The 24314-nt window shown below is 41.3% G+C and overlaps 1 protein-coding gene across 2 annotated transcripts in view; it reads left to right on the top strand.

Moving 5' to 3' along the window:
• The first annotated feature begins 1540 nt into the window (after positions 1 to 1540).
• The window catches only part of LOC117522502 (gastrula zinc finger protein XlCGF26.1-like), a 73472-nt gene continuing 50698 nt past the window's right edge, over positions 1541 to 24314 (top strand). Inside the window, exons 1-2 of one of the 2 annotated variants that reach the window (XR_004564229.1) lie at positions 1541 to 1643; positions 7804 to 8193. The gene's annotated coding sequence lies outside the window, so the exon portion shown is untranslated. Of the gene's footprint in view, positions 1644 to 7803; positions 8194 to 24314 lie in introns of those variants that run through there. The other variant, XM_034183931.1, reaches the window with a different exon arrangement.

The raw sequence follows: 24314 nt of genomic DNA, 5'->3' as shown, positions 1-24314 counted from the left end.
GTTTCGATCGAGGCATGCTGCCATGGCAACTTACACTTTGCGCCAAACCTGCTCCGAGCAGGTTATATTCCAGGATTAGCATGAGGTTTCCGCTTAACCACTCCCTTTATAAGTACCGTTCATCCACCTGCGTCACTCCGAAGACAATGCCGGCCTACCTGGATGATCCGTTTGATATTGGGGCACAAATTGTGAGGGGCTCTCTCCGCAGGGCGAGGGTTTTTAAAGACCGCCAGAATCCGCTGACATAATGTGCCTTGCGCTTAGATATTCTGCCGGTGGACAATATATGTATTCCATCGGTGATGCTGAACATCTGAGCAAGAATACTGTATGTCGTATGATTCACAAGGTAGTACTTGCTCTATCTAAACTGTTGGGTGCATTTGTCGTTTTCCCTGGCCATTTATCCACAATTCAAATCAATGAAGGGTTTTATGCAATCGCGTGTAATTACTAACATCAAAATAGGTCTAATGCATGTCCATTAATTAGGCGAAGTGAGGCTTATCAAGCTATGAATATAAACCTACCGTTCTGAAGGATGTTTTTATATTTCATCTTCACCTGCTGCCAGGTGCGTTTGGCACTGCTATTGCATCTGAAATATTGACAGGATTAGGAATAGCAATCATACAGTCAAGGTAGCCTATTTAGGAAACATTAAATTAACCTAACATTTATTAGGAGGCCTATGGCCACTTCTGTATCGTGTTGCATCTGGGCGTAATTAATGGAAGAGAGGCATTTTTCTACACATTCCACGGGTTAATCATCTGTAACAGATTTGGAGAACAATTACGCATTTACCCGATCAGTAATACGTTTCCAACAAGCCTGTCTTGCTTTATTGGCAGACGATGTGTTCGATTTCCCCCTTAACGTTAATTTAAATTCCTCGTAGCTCGGCATAATAATCGTGCATTCTTCTCCGGTAAAGTAAGGTGACCGCGCCATCATTGAAAAATGATGACGTGTGCTGCTAAACGCCCTTTTTATGTGAACGCGCACATACTCCACTTAGGTTAACACAGGTTCAACAAATCAACATCATATTCAGCGTCGTAGTACCGATTAACACCACTTGAGGGAACCAGGTTTTGTCAACCCCGGTTTAAGAGGTTGACCCTGGGTTACATCTGAGTAAGTTAACCCTGCTTCGTAGTACAGGCCCCTGGTCTGGTGGCATGTTTTCATTCATTTATGCTACCTGTGTCATTGATTGGACTCTACAAACTCTGTGATGGAAAAGGAAAAAAACACATTAAGGGAACTGTTTGAATTCAATATATTTTTACACAGTATTATGATGTATTTATTCTGTTGCACTGGATCATTTTTAGTATAGAGTTGAAAGAAAAAGTTTTTTTGTTTTTTTTTAACTGAGTGATTCAATACTCAACTGGAATATTCTGACATGGCTTTCATTATTAAATCTGTTGACCTAATTGTCAGAAGTGTTTACAAACTTAATTGCAGACATTTATAGTTATGTGTTTCAGGGATTTTCTTATGGCTGTTTTCTTGTTTTTCTGTTCAGATTTTCAGGAGTCTAAAGTTGCTGTTGAAGTTTTGTCTGGAGAGAAGAAACCAGAGACAACAGCTCCTCAGCTCAGCCTTTAAAAGTCGTCTTCTGCACTCTGGTCAGTTGCCCCTGGAATAGGAGGCTCGTTTCTGATACAGGAACTCAAAACTGCTCCCCCGATTCCAGGAAGGGGTACACGCAGTGGTGGGCACAGCTAACCGAAAAACATTTGCATTTGATGTCTTCTGTCACCATCTGTGTTGTTGTGTGTGAAAAGTAAATTACACTTTTTTGTGGCAGCCGACCCGCCCCCTTCTGCTGAGGGAGGGCTGAGCTCCTCACAGCGACTTCACTGTTGCAGACACACAACAGGCAGGAACTAACATGTATGATTTTAGGGTTTACAAAAGCTTTTGACTATTAAGCTTTACCCACTTTGTCAGCAAAAAAAATGTTAACAGACTGAAAGTTAGCGAAACTAAATTTAGCGGAAGATAATTGCTCCGCTGATGGTTTTTAAAGTTACTTTAAACCGGTTAACACCTTGAGACAGAAATTAGTTCACCCTAAGGACAGGATCCCTAGTTACAAACAGAGCAGTGTAGTGTATTCTATCAGATGTCAGGAAAACTGTAATGAACACTACATAGGTGAGACTAAGCAACCTTTACACAAAAGGCTATACCAGCACCGCAGAGAGGGAATGGACCGCAGTCTGCAGTTCATCTCCACCTGAAAGACACTAACCACACGTTTGAGGACAAGGAAGTTAAAATCTTAGCCAGAGAGAAGAAATGGTTTGAGAGAGGTGTCAAGGAAGCATTCTTTGTGAAACAGTTGAAACCCAGCCTTAACCAGGGAGGGGGTCTGAGACACGCTTTGTCCCCTGTTTACAATGGGGTACTCAGGTCAAAGCAGTTTCAGTCTTTTGTTCATGGTAATGAGTCATTCACGTCATCAGGAGAGTTGTCAAGGGAGCCATTAGGAGAGGCTTCCGTCCCATCATTAGGAGGGACAGCTGCCCTGTCATTAGGAGGGTGCTAACTAGAGCACAACAGGTGCTAATTAGAGCTATTGTTTAGTCACTAGCCTATAGCAGTCAGCCTCTCGGTAGGAGGGGTCTGGCTAGGTTTAAAAAACTCCAGCTTTTGTTGGCTTCTGTATTTTCTTCTTTACAAGAGTCAAAACAGAAGTCAGACTACCAGAGCAAGAATTTTAGCTGAGGAAGCTTCTGCGATTTGAAGCGAAACGTCCTTGCGTCAAGCAACCCAGTCCAGTCGAAGATTCAAGCTTCTCTACTAAACTTTCACCATAACATTAGGTGCATGAAAATGTTTGCAAACTCTTAAAGCAGCTGTATTTAATTTTTTCCTGCCTGTGGGCATTTTGATTGCAACTCTTTCCACTGAAGAGTCTATAAAGTACCATATTCATGCATCTGAGGGTCCAGGGCTGAATGTCAGCCCACCCCCTTTTTAAAAAAAAAAATGCTCACCCAAGTTTTTAAGTATATTAAATGGCCACCAAAAATAAGTTAATTCTGTGAGTTTTCACCACTTTCATCCCTGTTATTCTGCCTTTCTGATTGACCAAAACTCCAGGTGAGTTCTCTCGCTCTCTCTCTCTCGCTCTCGCTGTCTCTCGAAAAGTGAAGAAACATGGTGTTGTGCATTAAGACCAAACTTCTTCTGAAATGAGAATTTCAGTAAACTGGGAAAACCCTTCTGCTCATTGCAGATTCTCTGTGGAAATGTGATTTCGTAGCTCCATTAGTGCCCCAACTCCATGGGACACTGACAAATTTGCCAACAGACCAGATATTTAAATACAGTGTGAGCACAGGAGTATTTCTGGACCTTGTGGACGTGAACACTGAAAAACCTGATTTCATGAGTTGACAGCGACAGTTTGGATGTTTCATTGTTTTCAGTGAGAACCTGATGGGAAAATTAGGGATTTTTCTATTTTTTTGCACAGCTGTCAGGATGCAAAATTTTATGTTGTGGTTTTATTTTTGGGCTGTTCTGTTATTTTTCTGTTCATTTGTTTTGTTGTATGTTTAATCTCTTGTCTGTCTCCTGCTACTTGGTGGTGGGAATTTCAAACTCTGGCCACACCCTTGTTCTGGTGCTTTCCATGCACAGCTGTTCCTAAGTTGCAGCTCATCACCTGTGTGTATTTAAGGTTCACAGTTTGCTTTGTTCCCTCGGCCAGATTGATGCACCTTGTGCCTTCTCTCTGGCTCTGTTCCTTGTGTTTCCTAGTCATGCTTGCCTCCATGTATGTATGACCACCTGCCTGTTTATCCGACCACGCCTAAGCCTGATGTTAGTTGTACTTTTGCTCTTGTTGGACTGCCTTCTTGTGTACTGGACCCCGTTTGCTGTTTCAGTGAACTGTTTTTACATACAGAGCTACCTGTGTTCGGTTCTTTGGGTCACTGGTTAATGAAACAGTAAAAATTTCATTGGTATGGGAATCTGGTTAAAATATTAAGAGTAATTCATTTCAGATAATTCATTTATCCAGTCCTAATAATCCTAATAATAAAGGACAATAATCCTTTATTATGTTTGGTACATGACAGTCATTAAAACTGAGCATGTGCGGTTGCGCTCATATCTTAGTAAAGTGTTGATCAGTCTCGTCACTTATCATCAACCCATCGTCAGGAGCACACAGCCCATTGGTATGTAGCAACTTGTAAACTGTGAAATGTGTACTGAAAGCTACCAGTTGCTAATGTACCTTGCTTTAGAAGCAGTTTAGAGCACAGTTAGTTTGTAATTATTTACTTTACTGCGCTATGTCCGTGTAGCATGAAAGAAAGTCGGTTAAATTGCATCACGTGTGATGCGTGGCGTGTGGGGAGCATGCTCTCGGTTAGCCATATTAACTGCAGCCAAAACTGTGTATTTGGTGATTACCAAGTCGAATAATGTAGCGGGCGATAGCGTGGTAGGTTTTAAAGGAGCCGCGCTAATCTAAAGGACTGTCTCTGAGCGTCAAATTGGGCTTTATGCCCCGTGCCAGTCGGAGCGTGGGGGAGCTGCACTCTGCGTAAGCATGTTCAATGCTATGCATGATGGGAAATGTAGTCTGCGGAGCCTACTGCGTTAGTGGGAGATTAGAAAACCAGGGAATATAGATTGGATGGGGTTTATAAGAAGAATTATAAGTATACAAGTATGAAAAATTAGAAATAAAGGTCATGTTATTTGTAGCTAAATAGTAGAATGTATTGTTTAATTGAAATGATGTTGCATTTATCCATCCATCCATTTTCTTCTGCTTTATCCAGAGTCAGGTCGCGGGGGCAGCTGCTCAAGCAAAGTCGCCCAGACCTCCCGATCCACACACACCTCCCCCAGCTCCTCTGGGGGAACCCCAAGGCGTTCCCAAGCCAGCCGAGAGATGTAGTCCCTCCAGCGTGTTCTGGGTCTTCCCCGGGGCCTCCTCCCAGTGGGACGTGCCCGGAACACCTCTCCAGCGAGGCGTCCAGGGGGCATCCGGAAAAGATGCCCGAGCCACCTCAACTGACTCCTTTCGACGTGGAGGAGCAGCGGCTCATCTCGGCCGGTTGTACTCGCGATCTCGTTCTTTCGGTCATGAGCCAAATCTCATGACCATAGGTGAGGATCGGAACGTAGATTGATCGGTAAATCGAGAGCTTTGCCCCCCTACTCAGCTCTCTCTTCACCACGACGGTCCGATACAGTGACCGCATCACTGCAGATGCGGCACCGATCCGTCTATCGATCTCACGCTCCATCCGTCCCTCACTCGTGAACAAGACCCCGAGATACTTAAACTCCTCCACTTGAGGCAAGGACACTCCACCGACCTGAAGAGGGCAAAGCACCTTTTTCCGGTCGAGAACCATGGCCTCGGATTTGGAGGTGCTGATTTTCATCCCGGATGCTTCACACTCGGCTGCAAACCACCCCAGTGCACGCTGAAGGTCCTGATCTGACGAAGCCAACAGAACCACATCGTCCGCAAACAGCAGAGACGAGATTCTGTGGTTCCAAAACCAGACCCCGTCTACACCCTGGCTGCGCCTAGAAATTCTGTCCATAAAAATAATGAACAGAACCGGTGACAAAGGGCAGCCCTGGCGGAGGCCAACGTGCACTGGAAACAGGTTTGACTTACTACCGGCAATGCGAACCAAGCTCCTGCTGCGGTCGTACAGGGACTGGATAGCCCTTAACAAAGGACCCCGGACCCCGTACTCCCGGAGCACTCCCCACAGGGTGCCCCGTGGGACACGGTCGAACGCCTTCTCCAGATCCACAAAACACATGTGGACTGGTTGGGCAAACTCCCATGAACCCTCGAGCACCCGATGGAGTGTGTAGAGTTGGTCCAGTGTGCCGCGACCAGGACAAAAACCACACTGCTCCTCCTGAATCCGAGGTTCGACCATCGGTCGAATTCTCCTCTCCAGTACTCTGGAATAGACCTTACCGGGGAGGCTGAGGAGTGTGATCCCCCTATAGTTGCAACACACCCTCCGGTCCCCCTTCTTAAACAGAGGGACCACCACCCCGGTCTGCCAATCCAGAGGCACTGTCCCCAATCGCCACGCGATGTTGCAGAGGCGTGTCAGCCAAGACAGCCCCACAACATCCAGAGACTTAAGGTACTCAGGACGGATTTCATCCACCCAAGGAGCCTTGCCACCGAGGAGCTTTCTAACCACCTCAGTGACTTCGGCCTGGGTAATGGATGAGTCCGCCTTTGAATCCCCAGTCTCTGCTTCCTCTTTGGAAGACGTGACTATGGGATTGAGGAGATCCTCGAAGTACTCCTTCCACCGCCCGACAACATCCCCAGTCAGGGTCAACAGCTCCCCACCCGCACCGTAAACAGTGCAGGTGGAGAGCTGCTTCCGCCTCCTGAGGCGTCGGACGGTTTGCCAGAATCTCTTCGAGGCCGACCGATAGTCCTCCTCCATAGCCTCCCCGAACTCCTCCCAGACCCAAGTTTTTGCCTCTGCGACCGCACAGGCTGCGGCACGCTTGGCCTGCCGGTACCTGTCAGCTGCCTCTGGGGTCCCACCTACCAACAAAGATAAGTAGGACTCCTTCTTCAGCTTGACAGCATCCCTTACTTCCGGTGTCCACCACCGGGTTCGGGGATTGCCGCCGCGACAGGCACTAGAGACCTTGCGACCACAGCTACGAGCAGCCGCATCGACAATGGAGGTGGAGAACATGGACCATGTTGCATTTATATTCAATTAATATAATTGTAAATTTTGTTCATTTCTGTGTGTTTTCAGGTTTATGACCTGTGGTCTGTTCTGTTTGAAATCACAATAAACTATAAAACTAAAGACAAACACGAGTCATACCACGTGTGCTGCCTGTCACTAACCCATTCGGAGGGTGTAATCAAAACATCCGAACAACCTGTCTGAAACCTTTGCTGCACGGAACCTGCATTTTTCTTTATTTATTTTTTCTTCACACCAGCTGCACGATATGCAACCACATTGTGCAGCTGGTGGCACTGTGTTCCCACTTGCATGAACTGTTGCACCAGCATCGTGCAGGCCTGCCCATCGGCACAATGTTTCCTTTTTGCGCACATACCAGCTGCTCCGACTGGTGTCGCCCTGGAGTTGTACATATTCGCACTGTGTGTGAAGGGGCCTTAATTGGGTGTGTTTGGGGTTCTAGCTTCTTAAAAGATCACCCTGGAGCTGATCATTTCCTGAGTCTTTGCCATTCTGGCTGTTCTTCAATCCATTTGAATGGCAGGCTTCCATTTTCTGCCACATCTTTCTGGTTTGGTGCCATTTTAAACAATTTGAGATCATTTTAGCTGAGCAGGCTATGAAGAACATTTGCTGCCTTTATCATTAAATAAGGGCCACCTGTAAGGGTGTAATAAGGGTCACAGAAAGAAAAAGGTAGAGACTGCTATTTTTATGAACAGCTTAATATTCCTTTTTCTTCACTTTCTGTGAAGTAATAACAAATTTGATATTAAACTTTCTTTGTGAAAAGATGTGTAGTGTTCCCAATGCATTTACATGTATGAGAATAAACGCCATTAAGGATTTTGAGCTTTGCTCGTGTTTTAAAACACACCATTATTTTTAACACAACTGTACCTGTCAATACATCAGGACACAATATCAGTTCCATCAGCACAATAACTTACTGTTTTCAGGTCACAGTCACCACTCTGTTGCTTTATTTTTTTATTTTAATGAATGTTTTTCTTCATGTTCTTATTAATATTAATAATTCAATACTTATTTGAAGACATGCTGCAGCTGTTGGTGAGTAAAGAAGAAATGCTCCCTGAACAACAGGAGATGAATCTGAGTGTTGACCAGAAGGATATTAAAGAGGAAAAAGAGAAACTCTGGGCACATCAGGAGGGACAGCAGCTTGACAAACTTTTAGAGGTTGATATTATGAATTTACATGTCATGACTGTCCCTTTAAAGAGTGAAAATCCAGATGAACAACCACAGTCATCACAGATTCATCAGAGTTTGGGTTTTAACTGTCTCAAAGCCCATGAAGATGGGGAAACATCTGTTCAGGATAATAGCTGTAGCATTGCTAGGAAACTGTGATCACCCTGAATGTGGAAAAGCATTTTGTCACATGAACTACTCAAGCCAACATGGGAGAATTCAAAGAGAGAAATTCTTTCACTGTCCTGAGCATAAAAGGCAGACACTAAAGGGCAAACTGAATACATGCACAAGAATTGATACAGGAGAGAAAATGTTTGTCTGCTCTGAATGTGATAAAAGATTTAGAGAAAAAACACGACTGAAAATTCATACGGTAATTCATACAACAGAGAAATTACTTGGCTGTTCTGAATGTGGTAAAAGATTTGGACAAAAAAATATTCTGAACAATTCTTACTGCACACATGAGAATCCACTCAGGAGAGAAAGCATTTGTCTCTTCTGAGTGTGGTAAAAGATTTGGGGGAAAAAACTGATATGAACTTCCATATGGTAATACACACAGGAGAGAAACTTTTTGTCTGTTCTGAGTGTGGTTAAAGGTTTGGACGAAAAAGCAATATGAATAAACATATGAGAATTCATACAGGTGAGAAACCATTTAGCTGTTCTGAATGTGGTAAAAGTTTTCAACAAAAAGGTCAGCTCAACATACACAAGAACTCATACAGGAGAACAACCATTTGGTTGTTCTAAATGTAAAAGATTTGCACAAAAAAGTAATCTAAACACACACATGAGAAATTTGACAGCATGCCACACTGTTGGATAATGAGGTGCTCAGAAGTCTCATAATCATTGAGGCTATGAAATCTTTCCTGAGGACCTAAATGAATAAGTAGAAAACTACCATCACCCTGAACCACACAGACGAACAAATAATAATCCCAGATGTACAAGTGGAGAGAGGGATATTCTAGGGAGATGGTCTACAAGACCTACAAATGCATTTTGACCACCCATGGTCTTTTGGGGGTGACCAAGAGTGTGGCCCAATTCAGCAGCTGCAAAAAAAGGTACCTTATACCAGTAACAGAAGGCAGTCCAATCTTGCATGTCAGTGAAATTGTCCAGATATTAATTTAATAATGTCTTAAGAACATTTTATTGCCAGTAGTTACAAAATGTGCCAGTGTGTTAATAACTGCACAAGTTTAGAGGCCTCAGATTTTCAACTGAGGTTTCAGATTGCAGTCGTGCCTTATCCTTCTCTTTCCAAGTGGGTGACCATGGATTTGCTTGCATTACTTCGAGTTCTTTTATGTTGCTTATACAGATGCAACACACTGAAGACACCTGGGGTTTGTTTCAGAAAGCAAGTTTTGTGAAAATTCTGAGTTTGTTAAACCTCAAATGGGTGAAAGTCCAGTTAACTATTTCAGAAAGGGAGGTTTAACAAAACTGAGAATGGTAACTTGAGCCCATTTCAGAAAGAGGCAAGTTCAGCTCAGTCAGTTACTGTTGCAGCAGTCTGTGAAGCTAATGTGGTTAGTATCGGCTTTTCTTCAATAAACCCTGCACTTCTCTGTCTCATTCCTCTAAAGCCTCTTCTACACCAGGCCAATGTAGAATTGCGTAATGCAACGTATCGACTACACTGAGATTATGCAGCCCTAGGCCGAGTTTCTGCAGCCTTATGTGGCAATACACTGAGGGACGCAAAGGGGTCCGTGAAATGGACACAAAAATTAAACGTTCAATTTTTTCACGGACAGTCACTGGATTTTTGCTTGGAGATTATGACCCGTGCTGTGCCACTCACAGTCACAGCCTCATGCAGAGATATGCACCCACACCAATGACTTCATGAATGAAACTGTCAATAAAGAATAACTGTAAAAATAATATATATATATAACTGTTTTGTAATGGTTTTAGGAGCCGCACTGAACACACCAGCAGCAGGATGGCTCAGTTCAGCAGCACAGTTTGAACAGTTCAGATCCGTGTAACTTTCAACACTAATATTTGGGAATGTGTGGGTGTCAGAGTAAATTGAATACTTTCATAATTACATGTAAATGAATTTTACTGGCTCGATATCCAGGTCAGAATGCCATTTTAACATGTATTTTGCAAGCGTTTTTCTGAGTGTGTTCAGTCGTGAATCCCTATTGAAAATGCATTAACAGCCTGGCACTTCGTCAAATATTTTGCCTTGTTAGGATGTGTCATGTCGCTATCCACGTTTAGGAGGCAGCACTGGGAGTGCGGACTCTAGTTCTCATATATAACTTCTTTGACTCTAACCTATTTATCTTAATTAATCTTTGGAATACAGAGTGGATTTCTTACAACTGAATCTGTTGGGACAATTGACAAACCCACATATGTCAAATATAATTAAAATAAGTCACGCCCACAAGTCTTTTAAGCTCTAGTCTTACCACTATGAACTTTATTCTTCTATTTCATTTCTAGCTGTTTCTATGTTTTCCCCCATTCACAGGATTCCACCAAAATGAAATACAATTTGTTCATTCTATCAGTTTTCACCTGTGATATACTTGTGATTAAATATTAAATATAAATACATCAAACATACACATTGACTTGTGCATTGATTTTCTCCCTTACAGTTCCTTACTCTGTTGCACTGAACTAGAGTGCCTTGATTGGAGAGTGGCGTCAACTCAGAACATGGTGCCATTTTGGGTCTAACTGCATTGAACCACTGAATGGACCTTTTATGTTTTCAACATTTTTTAAAAATCCTTTAACTGCATACAGCAACACATTCAGTTACAGGTGCTATCAAAATAAATCTAAAAATAGTTAAGCTATCATTTACATAAATTTACAATTTAGAATGATTTATCTAATTTAAAGCCTGATTTATGCAGCTGCTGCTCTGTAACTGTCATGCAGTGACGTGTGACAGTTTAAGTTCTCAGTCTCTGGATTATGCTTTATTATGGACTAATTTGACCCTCAAGCTTTTCTTTCTACAATCATCACCTCCAAATCAAAGCTGTAGATCAGCTTTGCAGGTTGGAGCCTTGTCATGGACCATTTTCTTCAACTTCCACCAAAGATTTTCAGTTGGATTAAGATCCGAACTATTTGCAGGCCATGACATTGACCCTATGTGTCTTTTTGCAAGGAATGTTTTCACAGTTTTTGCTCTATGGCAAGATGCATTATCATCTTGAAAAATGATTTCATCATCCCCAAACATCCTTTCAATTGATGGGATAAGAAAAGTGTCCAAAATATCAATGTAAACTTGTGCATTTATTGATGATGTAATGACAGCCATCTCCCCAGTGTCTTTACCTGACATGCAGCCCCATATCATCAATAACTGTGGAAATTTACATGTTCTCTTCAGGCAGTAATCTTTATAAATCTCATTGGAACGACACCAAACAAAAGTTCCAGCATCATCACCTTGCCCGATGCAGATTCGAGATTCATCACTGAATATGACTTTCATCCAGTCATCCACAGTCCACGATTGCTTTTCCTTAGCCCATTGTAACCTTGTTTTTTTTCTGTTTAGGTGTTAATGATGGCTTTCGTTTAGCTTTTCTGTATGTAAATCCCATTTCCTTTAGGCGGTTTCTTACAGTTCGGTCACAGATGTTGACTCCAGTTTCCTCCCATTCGTTCCTCATTTGTTTTGTTGTACATTTTTCGATTTTTGAGACATATTGCTTTAAGTTTTGTGTCTTGACGCTTTGTCTTCCTTGGTCTACCAGTATGTTTGCCTTTAACAACCTTCCCATGTTGTTTGTATTTGGTCCAGAGTTTAGACACAGCTGACTGTGAACAACCAACATCTTTTGCAACATTGCGTGATGATTTACCCTCTGTTAAGAGTTTGATAATCCTCTCCTTTGTTTCAATTGACATCTCTCGTGTTGGAGCCATGATTCATGTCAGTCCACTTGGTGCAACAGCTCTCCAAGGTGTGATCACTCCTTTTTAGATGCAGACTAACGAGCAGATCTGATTTGATGCAGGTGTTAGTTTTGGGGATGAAAATTTACAGGGTGATTCCATAATTTATTCCTCAGAATTGAGTGAGTCCATATTTTTTTCCCTCTGCTTGGTCTAAAAAAGTAACCAGTACTGACTGCCACAATTTTTTTTTCCTGATTTCTTATAGTGTTTCTTAAAGCCGGAAAGTTGCCATTTGAAATGACTTTAGTTTTGTGTCATGTCTGTGATCTGCTTTTTTTCTACAAAATTAAACAACTGAATGAACATCCTCCGAGGCCGGTGATTCCATAATTTTTGCCAGGGGTTGTATGTATTACCATCCGATGAGACATTTTATCTGATGAGAGCGAAACTCTGCTGTACAAAATCCATTATATACGGTGTTTATTACATGATAAACAATACAGAAACATTGGGACTTTTTTTGTCCGGTGACTGTGAATATGTAGTTTATACAACGATGGTTTAGGTGAATTTTACTGTACATGGGAATGAATAATAAATTTACTTCTCAAAGCTTTGATGATGTCGGCTTCCATCCAACACAGCTGACTTTATTTTCTCAAAATTTTCTTCTGTTCTGAGCTGAAGGGAATCTGTACATCTTGAAGCACTTGTTGTGTCTGTTTGCGCATCCAAATGCACAACAACCTGTCATTTTCAGCGAATAAATAAAATAGCTGGATTTACATGCAGACACATTTACAGCAAATGATACTTTAAACCCAAGATAGCACCATGAGTCACGTGACTGATTTTTCTCTCTCTAATCAAGGCACTCTACACTGACACCCCCCCCCCCCCCCCCCGAAAAAAAACAAAAACAAAAAAAAAAAAACACACACACTACTGGGGCGTCATTAACGCTGTCTCTTATGCAAGTACTTAACACGGAGTGAACCTACTGAATTGATTAACTCAAATCAGTTGATCTGGAACCAGAAACAGACACTCAAGAGTTTCCCGCCTTGACATAAATCAGCTCAGATTTCAGAGATGGGTGCATACTGTTGAAACACTTTTCTGAAAAGAGTCCCTGGTTAAGCTGTATGATGAATGCAGAATATTCCAATTTGACAGAAAAACTGTTGTGCTTTTATCACTGCTTGTAGTTGTTTTAGTTGTTCACTGTGCTTTTTTTCAGTCTTTGATGTGGGTTATCAATTGATTAGTGATAGTAAGCTACCATTGTCTAATGTGAGAAAAACAAATCCTACTATATTCACAGTTTTCAGCAGCAGTGTTTGTTTTTTTGCCAAATGTGACAAAAGCCACTGTTTTTTTTTTTGTTTGTTTGTTTGTTTTTTTGATGTGGAGTTTCAAACTTCAGATAAATACAATAAAAAAGCAATGAACGTTGGTCCTTTTAAATTTCATAGGTCTATTTTTACATTTATACTGCCAGTACCATGCTGATGCCATATTCTATTATGACAGGTAAGAGTCATGTATTTTGTAAAATGGGATTTTCTCTCATTTGATCCCATTGTCAAAGATGAGTAAAGCACTCAATTATGAATGATATTTTTAAAATATGTCTATGATTTTAAAAGTTTGAACTAATCCTTTGAAATCACACGTTTATGCTGTTGTATCAATGTTTTATTGAATAAAATATGCATTGACATTCACAGACCTGTCATTTTTGGATTGTAACACAGTGTCCACAGTGCAGCTCAGTCACAAACTTGTCTGCTTAGAAACCGTCTGCATCATTGCTGATGTTCCTGCAGTCCTGACAGCACACACATCATGAGCTGCACTAATATGAAAGACCAAATGAGAGTTAAGACTAAATAAACATTTGACTGTATAAATAATTCATTATATTTAAGAAGTCATGAGGCAGGGTACACCTTGAACAGGACAGCAGTCTATTGCTGGGCCACAAAGACAAAGAGTCACATCTACAGTCAATTTAGAGTCACCAATTCACCTAACCTGCATGTCTTTGGAAGAAAGATAGATGGGGGGGGGGACCCATCTGAGCATGTGGAAAAGTTGTCAACACCACACAGAAAGGACAAGGTGGGAAGTGATCCCAAGACCTTCTGGAGTGAGGCAGTAGTGCTTACCATTAATTCACAGTGACACCCTATTAATACAATTAGACAATTATACTTTTTATTTATACAGTTATCCTTTTATTCCATCTTAATTATCCTTTTATTGCATCTTCTAAATTTGATACTCTGTGTGCTTCTTACCTTGTGTGATGCTATGTAATGCTGCTGGAACCTCAATTTATCTGAGGAAGTCTTCCTAAGGGATCAATGAAGTTCTGTCTAATCTAACTCATATTTAGTCTTCCGAAGAATGAATAAATGTAGAAATACACTCATGTATCAGGTGAGTGGTCTGTAATGTTTTCCCCTAGACAAATAAAGGGACACTGAGCTATACTCGTACTTCCCTATAGCAGATAACTGTAAGAATCGTTATCTGGTTACATGCACCAAAGTTTGACTGTGTATACCTTTTGGTACATATTGTAGAAAAATAACGTTAGCCATTTGAATTTTCAATAGGGGCCAAGTAGGGGTCAAAAACAAAAATGTTCCAATCATACTGAAAGCTATACCAGTGTGTCTGATCGCAAAGATTACAAAAAGGTATAGTTTGAACGGTTTATAACTGAATGTTCTGGAGTTACAGTGGAGCAAAAAAGTATTTAGTCAGCCCCTGATTGTGCAAGTTCTCCTACTTAGAAAGACGAGAGAGGTCTGTAATTTTCATCATAGGTACACTTCAATTATGAGAGACAAAATTAGAAAAAAAAAAAATCCAGAAAATCACGTAGGATTTTTAAAGAATTCATTTGTAAATTATGGTGGAAAATAAGTATTTGGTCACCCACAAACAAGCAAGATTTCTGGATCTCACAGACCTGTAACTTCTTCTTTAAGAAGCTCTTCTGTCCTCCACCTGTTACCTGTATTAATGGCACCTATTGGAACTCGTTATCTGTATAAAAGACACCTGTCCACAGCCTCAAACAGACTCCAAACTAAACCATGGCCAAGACCAAAGAGCTGTTGAAGGACACCAGGAAGAAAACTAAATGTGCACCAGGCTGGGAAGAGTGAATCTACAAGAATTAAGCAGGTTGGTGTGAATAAATCAACTGTGGGAGCAATTGTAAGAAAATGGAAGACGTAAGAACATTGATAACGTTGTGTGGGCCGCTGAAGAGGAGGTACTGCTGGCCCACCACCACCAGAGGGCGCCCTGCCTGGAGTGCGGGCTCCAGGCACCAGAGGGCGCTGCCACCTTATGGGAGCAGCCTGGGTGACAGCTGTCACCCATCACTGGACACAGCTGTTCCACTCAGCACGGAGGTATATCAGTAGGACGGCGTCTCCACCTCAGTGCCGAGATATCGCCTTGAGTTTAAGGTAATCCTTCTCTGCACACGTATATTAAGGACTCTGATAAACCTTGCTAAACCTTTTCAGGACAGCTGATTACAGAAAGCAACTTGCTCCGATAAGTGCTCACCTTTCCTGCTTCTGTGTAACAAGAGGTGGAGGCGGCTTCGCCCCTCTCCATCTACTGGGTGCGGTCGCATCTCTACCTGTGTGTGTGTGCTCTTTCCCGCCAGCAGTACCGGATCCGACGAGCGAAGGCAGTGGCCACCTGGGAATTCGGGACTTGGCGGTTCCAGTACTTCTGGGTTTCGGTGGCAGAGGAGATCTGGGTGGTTCCGGTTCGACTAGGACGGACGTCTCCTACCTTCGAGCCTGCCCACACGACACCAGCAGATTTCGGCTTGCACCTCCAAATTATTAATTGTTGTATTAGTTGTGCTCTTTTCACAACAGTAAAACTTGTTCTTTACTTTTCTCCATTGTCCGTTCATTGCGCCCCCTGTTGTGGGTCCGTGTACCTACACTTTCACAACAGATAATCTCCCTAGATCTGAGGCTGCATGTAAGATCTCATCCCGTGGGGTCAAAATGATCATGAGAACGGTGAACAAAAATCCCAGAAGTACACGGAGGGACCTGATGAATGACCTGCAGAGAGCTGGGACCAAAGTAACAAAGGTTACACACTACGCAGAGAAGGACTCAAATCATGCAGTGCCAGGCATGTCCCCCTGCTTAAGCCAGTACATGTCCAGGCCATCTGAAGTTTGCCAGAGAGCATATGGGCGATCCAGAAGAGGATTGGAAGAAAATCGTGTGGTCAGATGAAATCAAAATAGAACATTTTGGTAAACACTCAACTCGTGTTTGGAGGAAGAAGAATGCTGAAGGACTTAACAAACAGAATTTTCAGTTTTCATATTGCCTTTTTTTTTTGTTGTTTTACAAATGAAAAAATTACATATTTACAAATAAAGATTTATTTTTAAAACCCATCACATATTTCAGTAACTGTATGTTATACCGACCAGCCAACCACTGACATCAGGAAACTACCCATATTGCAATGCGGCATGTGTGTCTAAATGCTAAAACCTTCAAAATTAGTGCATTACTTTACACTAAAACACATAGCTGATATTTTCACTTTGTAAAACGACAGACGTGATGTTGATTTCAATAACTTGTCTGCAATTAGTTTGTTTAAAATTATAACCATAAGTCAAAACTTATGGTTATAATCTGCCAGTCAGTGAAATGACCAGCAGGTCTGTATGGTGCAAGGAGAAATTATCTTTTTTTCTTCCCTCCCTCTTCCTTTCTCTCTGGTAGTCACCTCTCCCCTGCCTGCAGAGGATAGAGCTCTACCATTCATGGCTGTCTGTCTGCTACAAAACATGTGACAATCAGGCACTAAAATCTTTGATTTCAAACTTTACAAATGTTTTTAACTGTTAAGCATTATTCACTATGCCTGCAAAAATGTGTTAGCAGTCTAAAAGTTATCTGAACTAAATTTATCAGAAGCTAATTGGTCCGCTGATGGTTTTCAAAGTTATCTGGAAAGCTAATTCGCTAATGAAAACATTAGCTTCGATAGTTAGGGGAACTGTGCCCACCACTGGATGTTGGTAACAACCCAAGTAATCCAGACGTACAAAGAAACCAAAACAAATATGTACAGAAATTAAATTATGTGTAATAAAATGGAATGGCAGCTTCAAGACACCTCCTGCATGGAGAAACTAGTCAAATGCATTGCTCAGGTGTGATTTTGGCCTGTTCTTCCACACAAACAGTCTTCATCTTGAAGGTTTAACAGACCTTTTCTATGAACACTGGTCTTTGGTTCTTTCCATTGATTTTCTATAGGATTTAAATCAGGTGACTGGCTGGGCCATTCTAGCAGCTTTATTTTCATTCTCTGAAACAAACTGAATTTCCTTGGATGTGTTTTTGGGGTCATTGTCTGCTGAAATGTCCACTCTCATTTCATCTTCATCACCCTGGTAGATGGCAGCAGATTTGTATAAAAAATGTCTCAGTATATTTTTCTATTCATCCTTCCTTCAGTTATATGAAGTCTGCCAGTGCCCTATACTGAAAAATAGCTCCATACCATGACGGTACCACCTGCAAACTTCACTATTGGCATGGTGTTTTAGAGATGAAGTGCAGTGACATTTGACCTCCAAAGATGGTGTGTACTATGGCATCCAAAGTGTTCAATTCTGTTCGGAGACAGCTCTCACTAAAGTGGTAAATGATCCTCTGCTTGCGATAGTTACCACTATGGCTCTGTTGTTGTTAGATCTTAGTGCTGCATTTGATACGGTGGATCATCGTATTGTACTTGATAGGCTGAAGAATCATTTTGGGATTTCTGGGAACGTCCTTAGATGGTCAACATCCTACTTAACCAGTTGCTCTCATTGTGTCCTGTACAATAACATTACCTCTAACCTTGTTACCACAAAATACAGGGTTCCACAGGGGTCCATCTTAGGCCCCCTGCTTTTCTCTTTTTATATAGCACCTCTTGGGCATATACTGCGACCTTTTGGGATTACTTTTCATTGCTATGCTGATGACACTCAGTTGCACATGCTGATAACTGCTGGTAATCTCATACATATAAAGACTTTAGAGGGCTGCCTTGCACCAGGGAAAGCTGGATATCCAGCAATGTCTTATTTTTAAATTCAGACAAGACCGAAATGATGGTCCTTGGTCCAGCAACACATCGACATCAGTTTAATGCTTAACCTAGGCTCATGCGTCATACATCACGCTGACAAAGTGAGGAACCTTGGGGTGATTTTTGATCCCACATTGTCCTTTGACCTATGCATTAGAGCTATTACAAGGACTGCTTTCTTCCACCTTCAAAATATAGCAAAGATTCGTCCTATCCTGCCTATGGCTGATGCAGAGACTCTGATTAATACATTTGTCTCTTCTAGACTGGACTATTGCAATGTTCTATTCTCTGGTTTACTGCAGTCCAACATTAGGGATCTCCAATTGGTTCAAAATGCTGCTGCCAGACCAGGGTCGGACTGGGAACAAATTTCGGCCCTGGCATTTTTCCTCTGGACCAGCCCACTATTGGCCCGATGAATCCACCCCCAAACACGCACACCCACCCGTCTATACCGAACGCCCAATGAACAAATACTATACTCCTAAACACCATGAACACACACCTAAACACACTTTCACTGTCATTTCACCTTGATCATAGTACAAAACGCAGACCCGGCACCACGAGGGGGCGTCCTGATAACATTAAAGGCAATTACATATTTTGACGAAATTACAAGTTTAAATGACTATATATATATACAACCCCTGGCAAAAATTATGGAATCACCGGCCTCAGAGGATGTTCATTCAGTTGTTTAATTTTGTAGAAAAAAAGCATATCACAGACATGACACAAAACTAAAGTCATTTCAAATGGCAACTTTCTGGCTTTAAGAAACACTATAAGAAATCAAGAAAAAAAGATTGTGGCAGTCAGTAACGGTTACTTTTTTAGACCAAGCAGAGGAAAGAAATATGGAATCACTCAATTCTGAGGAAAAAATTATGGAATCACCCTGTAAATTTTCATCCCCCAAATTAACACCTGCATCAAATCAGATCTGCTCATTGACACTGACCCTATGCCATGACATTGACCCTATGTGTCTTTTTGCAAGGAATGTTTTTGCAGTTTTTGCTCTATGGCAAGATGCATTATCATCTTGAAAAATGATTTCATCATCCCCAAACATCCTTTCAATTGTCCAAAATATCAACATAAACTTGTGCATTTATTGATGATGTAATGACAGCCATCTCCCCAGTGCCTTTACCTGACATGCAGCCCCATATCATCAGTGACTGTGGAAATTTACATGTTCTCTTCAGGCAGTCATCTTTATAAATCTCATTGGAACGGCACCAAACAAAAGTTCCAGCATCATCACCTTGCCCAATGCAGATTCGAGATTCATCACTGAATATGACTTTCATCCAGTCATCCACAGTCCACAATTGCTTTTCCTTAGCCCATTGTAACCTTGTTTTTTTCTGTTTAGGTGTTAATGATGCCTTTCGTTTAGCTTTTCTGTATGTAAATCCCATTTCCTTTAGGCGGTTTATTACAGTTCGGTCACAGACGTTGACTCCAGTTTCCTCCCATTCGTTCCTCATTTGTTTTGTTGTACATTTTTCGATTTTTGAGACATATTGCTTTAAGTTTTGTGTCTTGACGCTTTGTCTTCCTTGGTCTACCAGTATGTTTGCCTTTAACAACCTTCCCATGTTGTTTGTATTTGGTCCAGAGTTTAGACACAGCTGACTGTGAACAACCAACATCTTTTGCAACATTGCGTGATGATTTACTCTCTTTTAAGAGTTTGATAATCCTCTCCTTTGTTTCAATTGACATCTCTCGTGTTGGAGCCATGATTCATGTCAGTCCACTTGGTGCAACAGCTCTCCAAGGTGTGTTCACTCCTTTTTAGATGCAGACTAACGAGCAGATCTGATTTGATGCAGGTGTTAGTTTTGGGGATGGAAATTTACAGGGTGATTCCATAATTTTTTCCTCAGAATTGAGTGATTCCATATTTTTTTCCTCTGCTTGGTCTAAAAAAGTAACCGTTACTGACTGCCACAATCTTTTTTTTCTTGATTTCTTATAGTGTTTCTTAAAGCCAGAAAGTTGCCATTTGAAATGACTTTAGTTTTGTGTCATGTCTGTGATCTGCTTTTTTTTTTTTTACAAAATTAAACAACTGAATGAACATCCTCCGAGGCCGGTGATTCCATAATTTTTGCCAGGGGTTGTATATAAAACATCATGAGGTTTATGTCACAGAAATCCTACTTTACAATCACACTGCAGTCACTGTTAAATTATTTCCTTTTGCATTTATAATAAACATTTGTATTTAGTGTTTATTTTTCTGGTTGAAATAAGATATAAATAATCTACCAGACTTCAAAAAATATACAAGTTTCCATGTTATTTTATTTGTCTAAAAATAAATGTCTGAGGTTCCTTATGTTAAACAAAAAAATATCTAATCTGAAATAACAGATGGTTTTAATTTACAGATGAAAGGTTTCAAAGAACCATTTATTGATTTATTTACCTGTTTTAATTACAAGTGTTCTAAACTTTTTTTTTAACAGTAATCAGAAATTTTGAGGTAACAACAACAAAAAAACATTTCTGTTGAAAAGACTGGCAGAGACTGTCATGCTGGCCCTTTAAGGGGCGGAGCTTAGACACACCACAGATCTGCGCTATCCACACGCACAGCGGCCAGAGTGAGGGAGAGGAAAAGGGAGAAGAAAGTGTATCGGAGTTTTGCAGACTGAGTTATTTGTATTAAGTTCAAGTTTGCTGTTCTTTTTCTTGCCAGAGTTCAAGATTGTGTGCGTGATTGAAAGTAAGTATGGTCCTGAACGTGTGTATAAATAAGAAGTTGTGTTTTACCCGTTTTTTACTGTGGTTTGCACAGCCTTTGTCACGTGCGCACTCCTCAAAATAGAGGTGCAGCATCATCGCACTTTAGCTAATGGATGTGTAATAAGTTTGCAGTGTTATAGTTTAGCTTTATATATCTATTTGTCTGAGGTTCTTTGTTATTGTATTGATGTGATGACATTTGTATTGTATATAGATTATTTCTATTAATATTCATATTGTTTATTACTCTGTTTATTATAGGAAACCACACCCATATCCTCTGACCACTATAAACAGCATTCCATTCATTAAAGTCCCATACTCTGCCATCTGAATCTGCATACTTACCCACAGCGATTCAACTATTCATACCAGTCCTACAGTCACACTTTCCCTCAGTGGTCCTTCGAGCCAGATCAGGTGTTACTGTGATCATGCAGAACGCAGAGTCAGAACCCAGTGCTGTGCGCCCCAGGAGACAGACAGCGGTGCCCTCTTACCTGTCAGAGTATGACCTCAGTGGTCCTGGAGCCCAGAGTCAGTTCAGAGCAACACAGATAGCGCGAACTACAACCAGATCCCCATCACCACCTCTCAGCCAGCACTTCGACCAGTGGGAGGAGCCCGAGCCCAGCCAACCTGAGCAAGCCACAGGGATGCAGCAGACCCACCCAGTCTTAGGGTTCAATGCTGCCCTCACACAGATACGCCAGGAGAATGCTGAGCTCCGTCAGCAGTTCCAGAGCCTGATGGCTGTACTACAAGCCCAATCCCAGCCTGCAGTCACTCAGTCTCTCCCCCCGCCTCCTCTACTGGTCAGTGCTTACAGTCGCGGTTATGATGGAAGCTCACAGTTCCCACCCAGAGCTCCTTCTGTCTTAACCCGCCCTCAGCCATATTATTCCAGCCCCAGGGATAATATAGCACAAGATTTCTCCCAGCTCAGAGTTTCTGGTGCTCATAGAGGCCTGCCTTTTGCTACTCCTATTCAGCCACACCTCAGCAGAGTGCTCCTCGTGCAGATCTGTATGGCCAGAGCTTACAAGCACCCTCACATCAAGCAGGTGGCTCACAGTCTGGTGCTGCAGATGTAGGCAGAGACTCCCCAGTGTCCCAGATGCCCTACCCTCGTGTTGAGAGAGAGCTCACATACAGGGGAGAGAGTAAACTGAGCGACCTTATGTCAAAAACTGATTTATGGCCCTGTCAGCCAATCAGAATCGGCTACGTCACTAAGCCCTGCCCCTTATGACATCACAGCCAATCAGAATCGACTACATCACTATGTCCCGCCCCGCCCCTACACCCCGCCCCTTATGACATCACAGCCAATCAGAATCAACTGTCACTATGTCCCGCCCCTAGCCCCGCCTCCAAGCCCCGCCCCTAGCACCGCCCCTAACCCCGCCCCAAGCTCCGCCTCCAAGTCCCGCCTCCAAGCCCTACCTCCCCTCCCACCCGGGTCTAATATTTTAATGTCCTTTTATTTCATGAATTAAAGAATGATTAAAAAATACCTAGATCTTTTTTAATATATTAATTAAAGAATTAACTAATTCTGAAATAATTAAACATAAATCACTGTCTAATATTTAATACCCCCTTTAATATTTTTTAATTCTTAAATTAAAGCGCGTCCTTTTATGGTTTTTAATTCCTCAATTAAAGAAGGATTAAAAAAATACCCATATCTTTTACACAATTATGGGAGGTTTTCTTCAGTTTACTGATTAAACATGAATATTTTAATACCCCTTTAATATTTTTTAATTCTTAAATTAGAGCACGTCCTTTTATGGTTTTTAATTCCTCAATTAAAGAAGGATTTAAAAAATACCCGTATCTTTTACACAATTATGGGAGGTTTTCTTCAATTTACTGATTAAACACGAATATTTTAATACCCCTTTAATATTTTTTAATTCTTAAATTAAAGCGCGTCCTTTTATGGTTTTTAATTCCTCAATTAAAGAAGGATTAAAAAAATACCCGTATCTTTTACACATTTATGGGAGGTTTTCTTCAATTTACTGATTAATCGCAAATATTTTAATACCCCTTTAATATTTTTTAATTCTTAAATTAATGCATCTCCTTTTCTGTTTTTTAATTCTTAAATTAAAGAAGGGTTAAAAATAACCGTCTCTCGGCTGTAACGGCTGTAAGTCTTTGCAGCAAGACGGTCAAATACCCATGCATAGAGCTCCCCACGGAAACATGACCCCACGGCTGTAATACCTGTTGCAGACGCTAGCTGTGTGAGTGTGTGTGTGTGTGTGTGTGTGTGTGACCTGCGCAGCAGGGGTGTCACGCCGGATGGTCTTTTATAACATAGTAGAGAAGCTTGAATCTTTGGTTGAAGCTTGAATGTTTTATTACACCCGATTTCCTGATGACGGGGTCGTTCACTGGGCTTGTTTGAAGACGGAAAAACAAAGCTTATTCTTAGTCACGATAGATGCAGTTTCTTTTAAGATATTACCCGGTCGATCAGGGGCTGCGGGACACCCGCTGATCGGAGATGCCGCCCGAGGTGATGAAGGCGGAAAAAACAAAGTTTCTTCTCCGTCACTCCCGGCAGGGTGGCTGGGTGTCAGGCCAGATGGTATTTTTAGAGCAAAAGGTGCCAGTAAGTGTTTTTCACAAAAACCTCGTTTGAAAAACAATTTACCCTTTTCAACAATATTATAGGAAAGAACACAGGCCGTATAAGGTTTAGAATATGTGCTTTATTACATTCATTAAAGTCACACACAGAGAAAAAAAGCAATTGTTCATGTTTATTAAACACAGCATACGTGAAGGAAAACATTAAGAAAAAAGTATTTGGTCCACTTACATGAAGGAAAAAAGTATACGTTCATGTTAAACACAACATACGTTAAGAAGAAAGGTATTTGTTCCAGTTACCTGAAGAAAAAAGCATATGTTCATGGTTATTAAACACAAATTTGGTCCACTTACATGAAGAAAAAAGCATACGTCCATGTTTATTAAAGGGTAACCATCAGGCTGTCGCGGTAAATTAGCTGATAGATGATTATTGTGTCTCCAGCTGCGTATAATAAACTCAACTCCCCTATGGCGAGTCTGCTCAAAGCCACTTTTTTAAGGCAACAAGTTCGCATATTTTTTTTGTAAAGTCAACTTATTATATTTTACACATTTTGGGATTCAAACATCAAATCCTTATCTCAACACTTCACGGTAACGTTCACATGCCAGCAGCTTGGATGTTAAGTCCTAAATCTAAACATTTTCTTTGCTCACTTGTATTGCTGCAAGTTCCTGCTTTACCACCTCATTCTGACCAAGAAACATCTGAAGTGGGTCAAAAAAATAACTGAAACTGTTGAAAGCAGCTTTCTCCTGGTTAGTTTTTAATACACCCTGAAAACATCAAGATTCTCTGATCAGATTTCTTGGGAGACTTTCCAAAAGGGAGACATGTATTCTTTTAATATGAAAATCAGCCGACAGCATTTTATGTCAAGTGTTCCCTGAAAA

The sequence above is a fragment of the Thalassophryne amazonica genome, chromosome 12 (assembly GCF_902500255.1).
Source record: "Thalassophryne amazonica chromosome 12, fThaAma1.1, whole genome shotgun sequence".
NCBI classification, from domain to species: domain Eukaryota; kingdom Metazoa; phylum Chordata; class Actinopteri; order Batrachoidiformes; family Batrachoididae; genus Thalassophryne; species Thalassophryne amazonica.
This window is presented reverse-complemented; position numbering and strand designations above follow the sequence as displayed.